The following is a 14,300-nucleotide window of genomic DNA, read 5'->3' as shown; positions in this document are numbered from 1 at the left end:
GGTCTACTCCATCAGGCATCATGTGGGCTTGTGGGGAAGAAGAGGCTTGATTCAAACTTGAAAGAAAAGGACCAGGAGAGTAGGAGATGGGGAGAGGGAAGGAGAGCACAATAGGTGGAAGCAGCTGTGTGTACAAAAGCCTGGGGGTGTGAAACCACTTGCCATTTATTGCCTTGACTCCCACTTGAGCCAGGATTGGAGTCATACTCTGGAATCAGGACCCAGGCATATGCTGTCACCTTCTATTTAGAGCAGAGGTTGGTGACACAGGCACGGGATGCTTGGCCAGGGCCCCTAAACTATGCCCACCTTTAAGGCTACAAATTCTACTAAAGTACTTCTCTAGGCTCAGGAATCAGATAGGACTACTTACATTTCTATTTTCAGCCACTTTCTGGACAAGTCACTTCCCCTGTCTGAGCCGCAGTTGCCTCATCTGTAAAATGGGAATAATTACACCTCGCTCTCTCAGGACTGATGTGAGAACCAGACAAAATATTTGAAACTGGCACAAATGTCAGTTTCTCTTCCAAAATAAATGTTTCCCTCTCTCAAGACTGTCACTTATGCCATGTTGGTCCCGCCACTGCACCTGAGATACTTTATTTCTTTGCCCTTCATTTATCTAAGGCTCAGCTCAATTCCAAGCTCATTCATTTTTTCAAACATTTCCTGGTGCCCACCCTTGGCCAGACCCTGAGAGAAGTGAGGCACCAGCCCTGCCCTTCGGGAGCCCAAAGCCAAGCAGAGGAGATATCTTGGGAACAAATGCCCAGAATCTCATGTTCTAGGGCCAGATCAGAGCCTGGGAAGAGTCCCAAGGGAGCCCAGAGGAGGAAGGATGGTCCCTGGGTGACTGGGGGCAGAGGCAGAGAGGCTCCCCTGAGGAGAGACTGCTTCCCAGACGTCACAATCATGCCTGCTGAGCTGAAGCTATGATTTCACTTTTCTGTGTTTGTTAATGTGCCCTTTGAGTGACTCCTGTCTTTCTTTTCCACATTTTGTTGATAATGTGGTTGGACTTATCAGAGGTCTTTGGTGAACCCATGAAGGAAGGATGGGTAGGACAGCATTTCCTTCTCATCTTCCTCTGAAAAGAAACTTCAGGGCCAGATCTGGTCACTCTGCAGGCAAATCCTTCCACACCCCTGACTGATCCCTGACGTCTATGTAGCTGGCCTTCCCACTCGGGGTCCTGTTCTGCCCTCCCTGGTCTGTACGCTGACTCCATCTAAGCTAAGCCCAGTTCCTGACCCAGTAATGAGCAGCTATATCCTGGAAAACAAAGATACAAAAGGCCAAATCCAGTCATATACAGTAGCCTCTGCCCCAAACAGGACTTAGCCCTGCTCCTTCCTCTCCAGAACTGCTCTCCAGGATAAGGGACCCCAAGCTGCCTCAGCTCATTCCTTTCAGGAGATTCTCAGTCTTGTCTTCTATCACTCCATCCACATAGAATATTTTTATCCTTCTACAAGATCAAATCAACATTTACAGAGACCCTATCATGAGCCAGGCATTGTACTGTTTTCCAATTATCTCAATCTCTAAGTTGAATACCGTTATATAAGATACACACACGCACACTCACACATAATATAGATGGAAAAACTGAGACTCAAAGAGTGTAGTAGACGTGTATATTTGTTTTGGCTCTCCAATTTCCAATGCACCTTTCCTATTTGAGAGGAAGCAACTACAGGGGCAGTATTAGGGTATAGTGGATGTGATGAACCATCTCCCACCATAAAAACTGAAGAGAGAAAGTCCTTTTCCCCACAACCTCAGTATCCATGAGAACATTAGCTGGCCAATCAGATACTTCTTCCCAGCATTTTGAATCCCAAATGAGTAATGCCAAGCTATTCACAGTGGTCTTCAGAAGTAAAGGAGGTATTCTCGACAGAGTGTTCTAGCCTCTAGAGCCTCTTTGGTTCCTGCTGTTTCAGCTTCCCATTGAGTCCAAGTCACTCTAGCCATCCAGCAAATCCCTTTGTGCTGAGTTGGCAAGAACCTGACTGATACTGGGAGATCCAGGAATGTGCTCAAAGCTAAAGGGCCAGGAATCAAATGAAGGCATCTTCTTTCACACCCAGAGTTTTCCACTTTGTCACAGAGCTTCCAACACAGGAGAGAGGTGGGTAGAATTTCAGGATGATAGGAAAGGGAAGCCCAAGGATGACAGCATGCAGCAGGCCTAGAGAGCAACTAGTCCAGATTGGAGCAGGGGAATCTGCAGAGGAACAGAGGGCTCCAGGAGTGATGTCTCCAAAAAAAAAGTGAATCCGATACAACAGGTAATGTGTTTAAACCTACTGAGTGGTGCTCTTAGAGAGAAAAGTTTGGGATGGATTTAATATATATATCTAGAAAAATTAAATGAATGAATGACAAAGTGATCATTAATCTCAGGCAAAAAGGATGCATAAGTAAGGAAATGTTCATCACAATACACTAGAGCTCAGCTTTGAGCTGTGAATAATATTTACATGTCATAATAATGTGAATAAATTTTTATCTTATCTCAGTCAAAAGAATGATGAGGGACAGGGAAAAGTATAAGCATTAGACCATCTTTCATAGTAGGAAATCAGCGGATAAATAAAACTGAAAAGTCATGAAATAGCATTATAATAATATTTTTTGGAAATATGGTGTTGAAGAACAAAAGAACAATTTCAAGGGTTGAAACTGGGAGCTTCTAGGGAGTGGGGCTCAAGTGTGGGGCAGGATAGGACAGGGGATGTTGGTTTTCAGTTATAAGACTTATAAAGTATTTACTCTTTAAAATAATGTTATTTTGATAAAAATTAAAATAAAAAAAGAAAATAAGTGAGATCAGATTGATAGAAAAAAAGCAGATAAAATCACAGTTCAGCATAGCTGAGTTCAGTCTTCATAGTCACTAAAAATAACTGACCACTTACTGTACACCAATCACTGTATTATTATAATCCCCATTTTACCAATGAGACTTAGTGAGACTCACGTAGTTAACATGTAGCAGAGGCAGGATTTAAACCCAGACAATCTGACTCCAGAGCCCCATTTATGCCATACCCCAAAGCTCCAAGCTTTGCATTGACCATTAAGATGAACAGAAGTTAGGCAGGCAGGGGTGTTCAGTATGACCAGAATCATTCACAAAGGGCCACATCAGGCACAGCAGGGCCGCTGGGCTCCTCCCGCTACTCTTCCGCCTAACACTGGCTAGAGGATACAGCTTTGGATTTGGGATAAAGCCTAAGAATACCTCTGTAAAGAACAGAATAATCTGCCTAGGGAAGCCTCCTAGTTAGAGTAGCCGGGGCCCTTGGGAGAAGCAGAGCAGAAGTAACTCTGGTCCTTCACAAGGAACACAGGGTGAAAAAGAAAAGATGGCTCTATCTAGAAGTGAAACACACCACAGTGCGCCATGCTCAGATTAAAACTCTATTTTGTCAGTTTGTCCCCAACCTTTATGCTCCCCACTCGGTCCCCAACAGGAAAGCTAGACTAACAATACACCATCCCACTTACACAGTTTGTAAACTAGAAAATATAGAAGTCTTCCAGAACAGAACCAAAGGATGGGAAATATGGAGAAATGTTCAGAGGCATAGAGAATAGATTTAGAAAATCTAACATTTGTTTAAAATGAGTATTAGGAGAGAAGAGAGAAAATTAAAAGGAAGAAATAGTAAAAGATATACTAAAAAAATTATCTTTGGCTAAAAAAAAAAAAGATAAAAATCTTTAGATTAAAGAAACCCACCAACTACCACGTTGGGTCAATGAAAAAAATATCTATACCAAGGCACATCATGATGAAACTTCAGAACCCTAAGAATAAAGAAAAAAAAATCCTAAAAGAATTCAGAGGAGGAAAAGCATCTTACCTCAAGAAGAATACAGATCAGACCAACAGACTTCTCACTTACCAAACCAAACTGTCCACTAAATATGAGAACAAAATGTCTCATAAATCTTGCCACACACATTCAACATGAAAAAAATTACTTTAGAAAGTGTAAAAATGTTTAGAGAATCCTCATAAGAGAATGATATGGGGTATAAGAAATAGTCTGAGCTGAGTATGACTACCCCAAAATAAAATACAGCTGGAAAGAAAAGAATTCTTTAGGGGTGGACACTTGAAGGATTCTCAATTAAGCTGCCAAATTTTAATGACATGGGATTATTTCTTTCTTTATGTACCCAATACTACTTCTTCTGAATGTCAGAATCACCAGACACCTTAAATTTATTGATTCAGAACTTCTGGGGTTGGGGCTGAGGAATGTAAACCTTTAACAAGCTCCTTAGGAAATTCATATCTACACTAAAATGTATAATCCAATGTATATTTGTTTTTAAAGGCAATTATATATAATCACAAAAGACATCTCATTTATTGGCTTTTATTTTTGAGAAACAACCTATATGCAAAGAGTAAACTAGTTTAACAATACGTACGGATCAAAATGTAATACTATAAATCTTGACAACTCAAAAAGTATATACCTATCAGATTTAGAAAGTGGAAAGGGGATAAGAGGTAGGAGGCAGGGAATTTGCTCTGGTTTATATAATTTTAAATTACAATGGAAGGCTCCTAAGAAAAATGACTAATATCAGTGCTGGGGCAGAAAAAGTACAAGGTGAACCTAGAACTTCTTGTGCCAGAAAGTAAGGAAGTGCTCAAAATGGATGGTAACTAATGTGTTGAGGATAAGGGAGCCAGCTTGGAGGGGCCCCCACTGGCCAGATTTGGAATAATTTGAGTATTGAAATATTGAAAAGAATAGATTATAATATACTGAATAATTTTAAAAGAATCCATCAGTTCTAATCTGATATTTTAAAATAAAAATTGAAACAGGAGAAAAAAATAAAAAGATTTTTAGAAGAAAAATGCCAACTCATAAGTATAGAAGAAATGATGGAATTAGAAAACTCACTACTTTACCACCATATAGTAATGAATGATTTAGGCAAGACTCATCATCAGATGTTAAAACTACTGAGTAAAAGGTTGTTGGAGAACAGCATATTCATGTGGTCTTTAAGTATCACCCCACAACTACTCATTAATGACAAAGAAAAAAGGATACTTTTACAGTGGAGGATTCTAGCAGATACCACCTTAATAAAATGTCCAAATTTAGCATCACTGGTAATGGGACAAACAGACATCGTGCACCTCCTAATGTGCTGCACTGAGAAAGATATAACATCATTTATGTAGTACTCTTGCCAAAAATATAGAAGCTGAATCCAATTATGAGAAAACAATCATATAAACCCAAATCGAGAGATATTCTATAAAACAACTGACCTGTACTCTAAAAACATGACTGTTCTAAATTAAAGGACACTAAAGATATAGATCAACTCAGTGCAATATGTAATAAATGATTGGATCCTAGATTGAAAAAAAAAACATCAAAAGGGACATTATTGACAATTGTAAAAATTTGAATTATGGAATACATAATCCTATCAATGCTACATTTTTTGAGTGGGAGAATTATATTGTGGTTACGGAGAATGTCCTTATTCATGGGACAGGCATGTTGAAGTATTTTGGGGAGCAGTGGTGTTATGTTTATAACTATTCCTTAAGTCGTTCAGAAAAATGGAGAATATGTATATTGTAGAATAAAAGTTAAATAGGGCAAGCTGTTACAGTTGATAAGCCTAGCCGAATTCTTACAACTTCTCTATAAGTTTGAAATTGTTCAAAATCAAAAGTTGGAGAAAGTAAAGCATAACATTTATTATAGTAATTAGCAGAAAAACTAAAAATAAAAATAATAGTTGAACGTGGTTGTCTTTGGGGAATAACACTGGGGTAGGTGGAAAAAAAGGCTTCTAGTTTTCATTTTCTATTTTTTTAACTTTTTTTGATTTTGCTATGTTTTTATATTACTTCTATGATTAAAGAAAACCAGATTAATTAATAAGACAAACTATGTACAACAGAGGTTGGTCTGAAGATAGTAAGCTTGTATCCATGGAGGCCTCTTCATTCCAGAAAAGAATTAATAAATGCCATGTTTAGTGCCCATTAATGGTCATTAAGCTTTTAGACCTATTAATGAGTGCTGAGGTTCTTAGAGCCCAGTCAGGCTTCCTCAGCCTCGTTTCTACTCAAAAATAGCACTTATTAAAGGACATTGCATTCTTTTGCTAAATCTTGCTAAAAGAAAAAAATATTGCTAAGAACATTAAATATCATTAATGTAGAGACATATGAAGATGTAAATATCATTCAAAAATTGATGAAAATTAAAAAATAAGTAGAATTTTACCTTTTTATATCTTATTATATCCCACTTTATTTATTTTGGGGGGACAGGAAGTTCTCTGTCAACCTATCTAGCCCTTATTTTAGTCTACAGAATTAAGAAACCTAGAAAATTTTATTCTATTTTTTAAATCACTTCAATCAGTGTGAAGAAATGACTTGCCCAAATCATGCTGTTTATTATTGGCAAATGCTCAGTTGGAAACCAGGCCTCTTTCCATATATCCTAACTCCATTGTCTTGGTCCTGATTCTTCCATGTTGTGTGAGTGTGGACAGGTCACTTAGCATCCCCTGGCCTCCATTTTCTTAACCTCTAAAATGAGGTAGTAGGATTAGATTAACACAAAATCAACCTCCATAGTTCCTGATGGTAGCCATGTATTTCAGTTGAAGAAATGAAGGTCCAGCAAGGCTCTGCAACTTGGTAAGGTTCACCCTGCAAGGCAACCTTGATCTTTGCACACATATTCATTTTATATAGTAGTCCCCCCTTATCCACGGTTTCGCTTTTCATGTTTCCAGTTACCTGCAGTCAACTGTGGTCTGAAAATATTAAATTTCCCCAACCACTAATATCACCATGGCTCAATGATCCAATATCACCCAAACATATGATCCTCCTGCTGACAATTTGCCAGGTCAACAGTAGCCTAATGCTGCATCACAATGCCTAAGTCATTGATCTCACTACACCTCATCACATAGATATTTTATCATCTCACATCATCACAAGAAGAAGGGTAAATACCGTACAATAAGACATTTTGAGAGAGAACAGTCACATAACTTTTATTACAATATGTTGTTATAATTGTTCTATTTTATTATTAGTTATTATTCTTAGTCTCTTACTGTGCCTAATTTACAAATTAAACTTTATTATAGGTATGTATATATAGGAAAAAACATAGTGTATATAGGGTTCAGTACCATCTGCAGTTTCAGGTATCCACTGAGAGTCTTGGAATGTATTCCCCATATATGGGAGGCCTATTGTATTCTGACTCACCTGAACACACCTCACCTTAATATAGCCTAAGAACACTGATATGACAGCCTCAGGAATTCAGCAACAAGGAAAGTCAGTTGATGTGACCCAATTTAGCTTAATTAGCTTAACCAGAATAACAAAAAATAACAACAACAAAAAAACCTAAGAACTATAACATTCCTTAAAAAGAAGAAGAAGAAGAAGAAGAAGAAGAAGAAGAAGAAGAAGAAGAAGAAGAAGAAGAAGAACTAATAAGCTTCACTAAAGGATCATAATCATTTTTTTCCTTATATTTTTATTTTTTTACGCTTACAGCACCTGGTCTTCCTAGGTGGTCTCCCATCTAAGTACTAAGCAAGCCCAACCCAGCTTAGTTTCTGAGATCAGAAGGGTTTGGGCTTGTTCAGGGTAGCATGGCCATAGACTCATAATCATTTTTAATTCTGCATGAATCAATGAATTAGCAACTGTACACCAAGCTCAATATTAATCACTCCTATCGTTGTTAATGATGTTAATGAATCTTTGGAAGCCCCAGAAAGCTAGAATCCACTGTTGCATTTAGTAGGTAGAAATTTAAAAACCAGAAGGAATGTTAGAGATTATCTAACACCTTCATTTTTTAGCAGGAAGAAGGAGGCCCAAAGAAGGGAAATGACTTTTATCAGAGTTCCCATTACTCTGGGAACAAAGCCAGGATTAAAGGTCAGGCCCCCTGACCCTTCATTTAGTAGACATTCCTTACATGAAATGCTATGACTGAAACCATGGGTGTAGCCGAATCCCCTTATCATGACTAAAGTGAGCCTGAAACAATTCAACAAGAAAACACTGTACCAGGCACTGTGGGATATAGAGGAGGCATCTAAGAAGATAGGAAATAGAGAAAACATTCAAGGTAACCAAAAATATGAGCAGTGTGCTACAGTATTAGACTCTAGGTGTTTAGATAAAAGAAAACTTCCCCAAGGCTTTCCCAAGGGGGAAAAATAAATTTTATTTATCTCCCACCTTAAAAAAATATTTTTAAAAATGGTTTTATAAAAGATACATATATCATAAGATTTTTTTTTGGTGTTTTAAATAACAATTATTAGGGGTTATCAAGTTATTAAAAGGAAATATTCATTGCAAGTAAACTTCTTTTAAGGCAGAGAGAACTACTCTTAAATATAATTTCCTTCTATCCATTTTATATGTAAACGTACTCTTTTGTTTTTAATTGGGATCACTTGGCATATATTGTTTTGTATTTTGCTTTTCCTTTCTTGATTTTATCTTGGGAATTCTCCCACATAATTAGTCTTTGAAAACATTAAGATTCCATTAAATAAATGTAGTATAAATTATTTAACAATTTACCAATTGTTGGACATTAAATTGTACATTTTTTATCATAAAAAAATATTGCTGTGATCATGTGGTTCATAAAGTAAGATTTCAAAATAATAGTCATGGATAAAGTAAACAATTCAATAAATGGTATTAAGACAATAATTAGCCATCTGGATAAAAACTGAGTTGGCTTCATTTCTCCTTGTATACTAGTATAAATTCCAAATGGATCAAAGATTAAAATGTTAAAATGTTAAATAACAAAAGTTAAATGGAAACATAAGACACATGTTTTATAACCCTTGAGAGGAGAAGACCTTTCTAATTATGACAAAAACTCCAGGGTATATAAAATTAAGGATTGATAAATTAAGTCACAGAAAAATTACTCATGGCAATAAAAAAAAGTCAAAAACAAGTGACGAACTGGAAAAAAATACTTGCAACACACATCACAAAGGGCTACTCTCTCCCCAATACGTAAAGACCTCCTGCAAATTATTAAAACAGACTAACAAGAAAAATGGACAAATGATATGAACAGATAGTTCACAGAAAAAGAAATACATATACATATACAAATAGTTGCTTAACCTTGTTCATAATGAGAGAAATAAAAATTAAAACTCTACTGAGGTGGAGTTTGACAAAAATCTAAAAGTTTGATAAAGCCTTATTTGGCTGCATTGAAATGGAGCTTTCAAACCTGGACGGTAGGAGTATAAAATGGCACAATCTTTTTAAAAGACAATTGGTTAGTATCTACCTAATTATAAATGCATAGATATTTTACCCAACAATCCTATTGTCAGGAATTTACCCTAGAGTTCTACTTGTACATGTATAATATGAGCTACATAAAAAGTTGCTCATTATAACGTGGTTTATAATAGCAAAATAGTGGCAAAAACCTAAATGTACATCAAAAGGAGGCTTGTTAAATAAAATAATACATACAACAAAACACTCACACTGCAAAAAGTAATGAGGAAGCTCTTTGTAGCTTGATGTGGGAATCTCTCAAAAATACATCATTAAGTAAAAAAAAAAATGAATAAAGTAAAGCATAGAACAGCCAAATCTGGCACGATATATGCTTAAAATTTGTGCAAAAAGTGTATATATATATATATATATATTTTTTTTTGTATTGGATTTTACAGGCATAAAAACTCTCTGGACTAATAAGAAACAATTAACCATGAAACCTCTTAGGGAGGCGTGAGAGCTGGCACCAAGGAATCATGCTTTGCTGCCATCTAGTGCTCCCTAGGTAATTGCACCCAGCCAGGCAGGAAGATCATTGCCTCCATTAAGAAACTTAGCACCAAAGGGCTCTCTTCTGTCTTTATTTAACACTAATAAAGCATTTACTATGTTCCAGACATTGAGCTCAGGATTCACTAGTATTCCCTCTTAATCCTTTTAACAGCCTTATGAAATAGGTACTTTTATCATCCTCATTTTACAAATGAGGGAACTAAGGTAAAGAGACTTTGGACATTACACGAGATCATACAGCTACCATGTGGCTAAGTCTAGGGTTAGAACAAGTGGCAGATTGGCACCAGGCTCTGTGCTCTGAACCACCTCCTTTGTGAGGGTCAAAGGTCTGTGTGATCCTAACAGTACTCAGAGAGAACCTCACAGCCCACACAACAACTGCTACCCCCATTCTCCCAGCATATCTGCCCCAAATAATTTCACACAGGGACTGAGTTCACCTCTGTCTCATAGGCAGTTTGACCTGAGTCAGGGACAAATACTGGCCCAGGCTAGATCCAGTGGGCTTTAAACAAATTTTATTTGTAAAGTATTTCATACCACATACACAAAGATATAAGGAATAATATAATAAATACTCAGTACCCACTAGCAGCTTCAGAAATAGAGTGTTTCCAGGAATGGCGCATCAATGATGAGTTTCAACACTCACAGTTCAATGGCTGGTTTTCTTCCATTGTATTGACACACGGGGGACACCAAGTAGACTATGAATGCAATATGACTTTTATAGCAATTCTCATCTTTCCTAATAAACAATCCTCCCCTAATTAGTTAATTGTATCCTACTGGAGTTATCTGCTGTTTGAGTAACAAAGCAGTTGCTTTACAGTGGAGCTACAAAGCGTCTCGATTATTTGTTATAGACTAAGAAAATAGTGGCTCCCAACCAAGATTGTGAACCTCCAGGCTCCTAGGAGTTACTGAAGGAATGAGAAACCCAAGTGCTGAGCTAGCACTATTTGTCCACCAGAGTTATTAACCTGGGATCCACTGACTTCTTAGCAAATCTATGAAAGTCCTGGAATCACATACTTTGTATGAGTGCCTTTTTCCTTTAGGGAGGGGTTCCATTCCATATCTTTTGTCAGAGTCTCAGAGGTCTGAGACCTTCCAAAAAGATTAAGAATCATTTCTATAGAAGAGAAGTTGGCAAATGGCATAGGCCAAATCTAGTATAATACTTGCTTTTGTACAACCCACAAGCTAAGAATAGAATTTCTATATTTTTAAATGGCTAAAAAAAAAATCAAAAGAATATTTCATGACACGTGAAAAGTATATAATATTCAAATTTGTGTCCATAAATAAAGTTTTATTGGAACACAGGCACTCTCATTCATTTGTATATTGTCATGGCTGCTTTTGCACTACAAAAGCAGAGCTGAATATGTGCAACAGAGATGCAAAGCCTAAAATATCTGGCCCCTTTCTGAAAAAGTTTGCTGACTAGATGGGACTAGATAATTTGTCTTGTATGCATCTATTTCTCACGTGCATGTAGATGCTATTACGATTAAGTACAAACTCATTTAAATATATTATTAATATAGTGAACATTAGTCATAGAAACTCTATTAACTGTATGTGGGAAATTCCCGCCATGTGTCTTGCTGGGAAAAAGTCGGCCTCCCCATACAGATTCTTCCTTGTCCCACCTCCCTGGCAGCCAAGACATGGAGATGTGACTTGGGATCAGCCCATCTAGGACTTAGAAGCTAAAGTGAGTCACATAAAACAGTAGAGATTAGGGATAGAGGAGCGATCATCCTGGCAGTAGTGGAGACGTAGACATTACTAACTTCCAAGAGCAGCAGGGTCAGCAGGATGGGCATGCCTGCAGCAGTAACCTGTTTCTGGTTGCACATCAGTGGTCTCCTTACCAGACAGTTCGTAAGGTATAGTTTTGTCTTTGGGTCTGGCTGTCTGGCCTCCATGTCTACCTGGCCAGGACAAGGTCAAGCACTCCATGAGACTGAGCCTGCATCACTCATTGCTTGGGGCAGAGGGCTGAAAGCAGAGGTCAGTATGTATGAACGCCAGGAGGACAGACAGTGGCTGATTCGTCTTTCTATCCTCGGCACCTAAGATAGTACCTGTTACTTGTAAAGTGCTCACTAAATATCTGCTGATAAGTGAACCAGTGAGTTAAGTACATGAATTGAGGAAAGTATACACTAGGGATCTGACTTCAGACTCTGGCCACCTGAAACTGGCAGTGAGAGTTTTATGTATCAAGGTCTCATGAGAAGGGGATGTAAAGACAGCCCTGCTCCTCAAGCTCTATATGCGGCTTCCTGGGTTTCCCAGATTATCAGAGCTCCAGTGATGAGAAATGGTCAGAACTTGGGGATTCGTGTAAATTTGACCCTGGGCTATGAACCCCAGAGCTCCCTCAGATAATGCTTTCTCATCTTAGAAGGTGGCTGGTCAAAAAGCATGTGTGTATGCACATGTGTGCACTAGGTAGGAGAATATGGAACAGTGTGCACACCAGGTGCACTAGCTCTTGCCCTGGACCTGGATCAGAGACTGCCATAAAGCAAGAAACTTGGTGTTGGTGCTAAGGACCTTTTCTGGTGGGTTTGTAATTTAGAAAGAAGTGATTACAGTGATAACCCAAAATCAGCAACATCGCATTACTTCTAGATCTATTTATATATGGTGGGTGACAGATTTTTAAAGATCTGGAAGAAAGGAGCCAATGAGAACTTTTATAGCAAAAAATCAGGAATCGACAGTGGTATTTCCACAAAGCTAGTGCTCCAATGCCACAATGTTTGTGGTTTCTCTAACAGTGGCATTTTTGATCATCTGAAGCGAGAGGGAGAACACGCGGTTATTCACAGTGCAGAACTTTAGCAGAAGCCCAGATGGCTTAACAGGATTTCTATAACCAGTATGTGGTATATAAGAGTTAGGTTTATTTTTGTCCCCTACTATCATTTGAAACTTTGTTGAGAAGACATGATCTTCCTCTGTTCATGGGTAAAGATTTAGGCAGACATACTTCTGTCAGATAAATCTTCCTGTCATTTTTAATCATATAGTCTCATTGCATTAAAGTATCTGGTCAAAACTACAAACTTGGCATTAACTTTTGCTAATCTGAGCTTTGGGCCCGAAACCTATAGCAGAGCAGTGGGATGGAGTCCTTCACTCCCTCTTCTTTCCTCTTCAGCTCCTCTCTATGCTACCTATTCTACCACAGCCTCGGAAGCTGAGGGAGAAGCACTAGAAATAGAGCAGTTCTTACTTACCTGGCAGGCTCTGTGCTCTCTGGGCGTGGCTGGTGTTAAGAGCTTTCTCGTGGGTTGACATCTTTATGACTTAACCAGAGGTTCCTGTTGTGCCCCTTGACCCTGGCAGATGCATTTCCATCCTGGCTGTTCACTTGCTGTCCTCTTCTCAGTACTTGGGCACCAGGCAGTATGTGTGCAGACCCTTTTGGCTGAGGTCTCCTTGGCTCTGCTGATGGCCTGTTGGAAACGTCAAATATGACCCCACAGCATGGCCGTAAGAAAATTCATTCATCCCTAGCCATGACAATGCCATCAGCAAGGCAGTTAGCTTTGCCTTTTACCCTCTAGATTTCCTAAGCAGGAGTCAGAGACCAACCTTCAGCCCAGTTCTGCTTGCATTCTCAGGCCTGAGTCAGGCACCAGTTTTCTGGGTCTTCCAAAGCAGAGAACACATTTCCAAACTGAGCTGTCCACTTGAAATTCTCCTCAGTGGACAGTGGTAGACGGTGTCACTTCCCTACTCTTCTTCCAAAATGGGGGTTGGAACTCAGCACTGCAACAGTTTTTCCCAAAAAAATCTTTTCATCAATCTTCTAACTCCTCTGTTCTCTCAAGTTATATTCTTAAACTAGATAAAGGGGTTCATGTTCTCCTGCCTTCCCCTTAGTATCTTCAATCAAATTTGAGGCAAAAGAATTCCATTCTAATAACTTGTCTGTTACTTATTGTTGCATAACAAACAATGCCAAAACTTAGTGGTGTAAACAATAAACATTTATTATTGCTCACAGCTTCTCTGGGTCAAGAATTCAGGCGTGGCTTAGCTAGGCAGTTCTGGCTCAGGGTCTTGTGAGATTCCAGTCAAGATATCAGCCTGAGTGGAACTGGACATGGTTCTGACTTCTGATATGGTTCACCCTCACAGTTTGCAAGCTGGTGCTGGTTGTTTGTGGAAGGCCTCAGTTCCTCTCCATGTGGAATTCTCCTTAGGGCTGCTCAAGGGTTCTCATGACATGGCAACCAGATTTCCACAGAAAGAGCAATCCAGACCAAAATGACAGAAGCAATACCTTTTATGTTTTAGCCTCAGAAGTCACACACTGTCACCTCTGATCCTTTATTAGTCACACCAGCCAGCTCTGACTCAATATGGAAGA

General features: G+C 38.6%; 1 protein-coding gene and 1 pseudogene across 1 annotated transcript in view; both read right to left on the bottom strand.

Annotated features, from left to right (window-relative positions):
- Positions 1 to 13,773, bottom strand: part of DAPK2 (death associated protein kinase 2) — a 118,817-nt gene extending 105,044 nt beyond the window's left edge. The window contains exon 1 of the mRNA XM_039865337.1: positions 13,162 to 13,773. The gene's annotated coding sequence lies outside the window, so the exon portion shown is untranslated. The remainder of the gene's footprint in view (positions 1 to 13,161) is intronic.
- LOC120604734 (uncharacterized) lies at positions 7,589 to 7,707 on the bottom strand (annotated as a pseudogene).
- Positions 13,774 to 14,300: the final 527 nt, after the last annotated feature.

This window comes from Pteropus medius, unplaced genomic scaffold, assembly GCF_902729225.1.
Source record: "Pteropus medius unplaced genomic scaffold, Ma_sr-lr_union100, whole genome shotgun sequence".
NCBI classification, from domain to species: domain Eukaryota; kingdom Metazoa; phylum Chordata; class Mammalia; order Chiroptera; family Pteropodidae; genus Pteropus; species Pteropus medius.
Note: the sequence above shows the minus strand (reverse complement) of the source record. Positions and strands in the feature narration are given on the sequence as shown.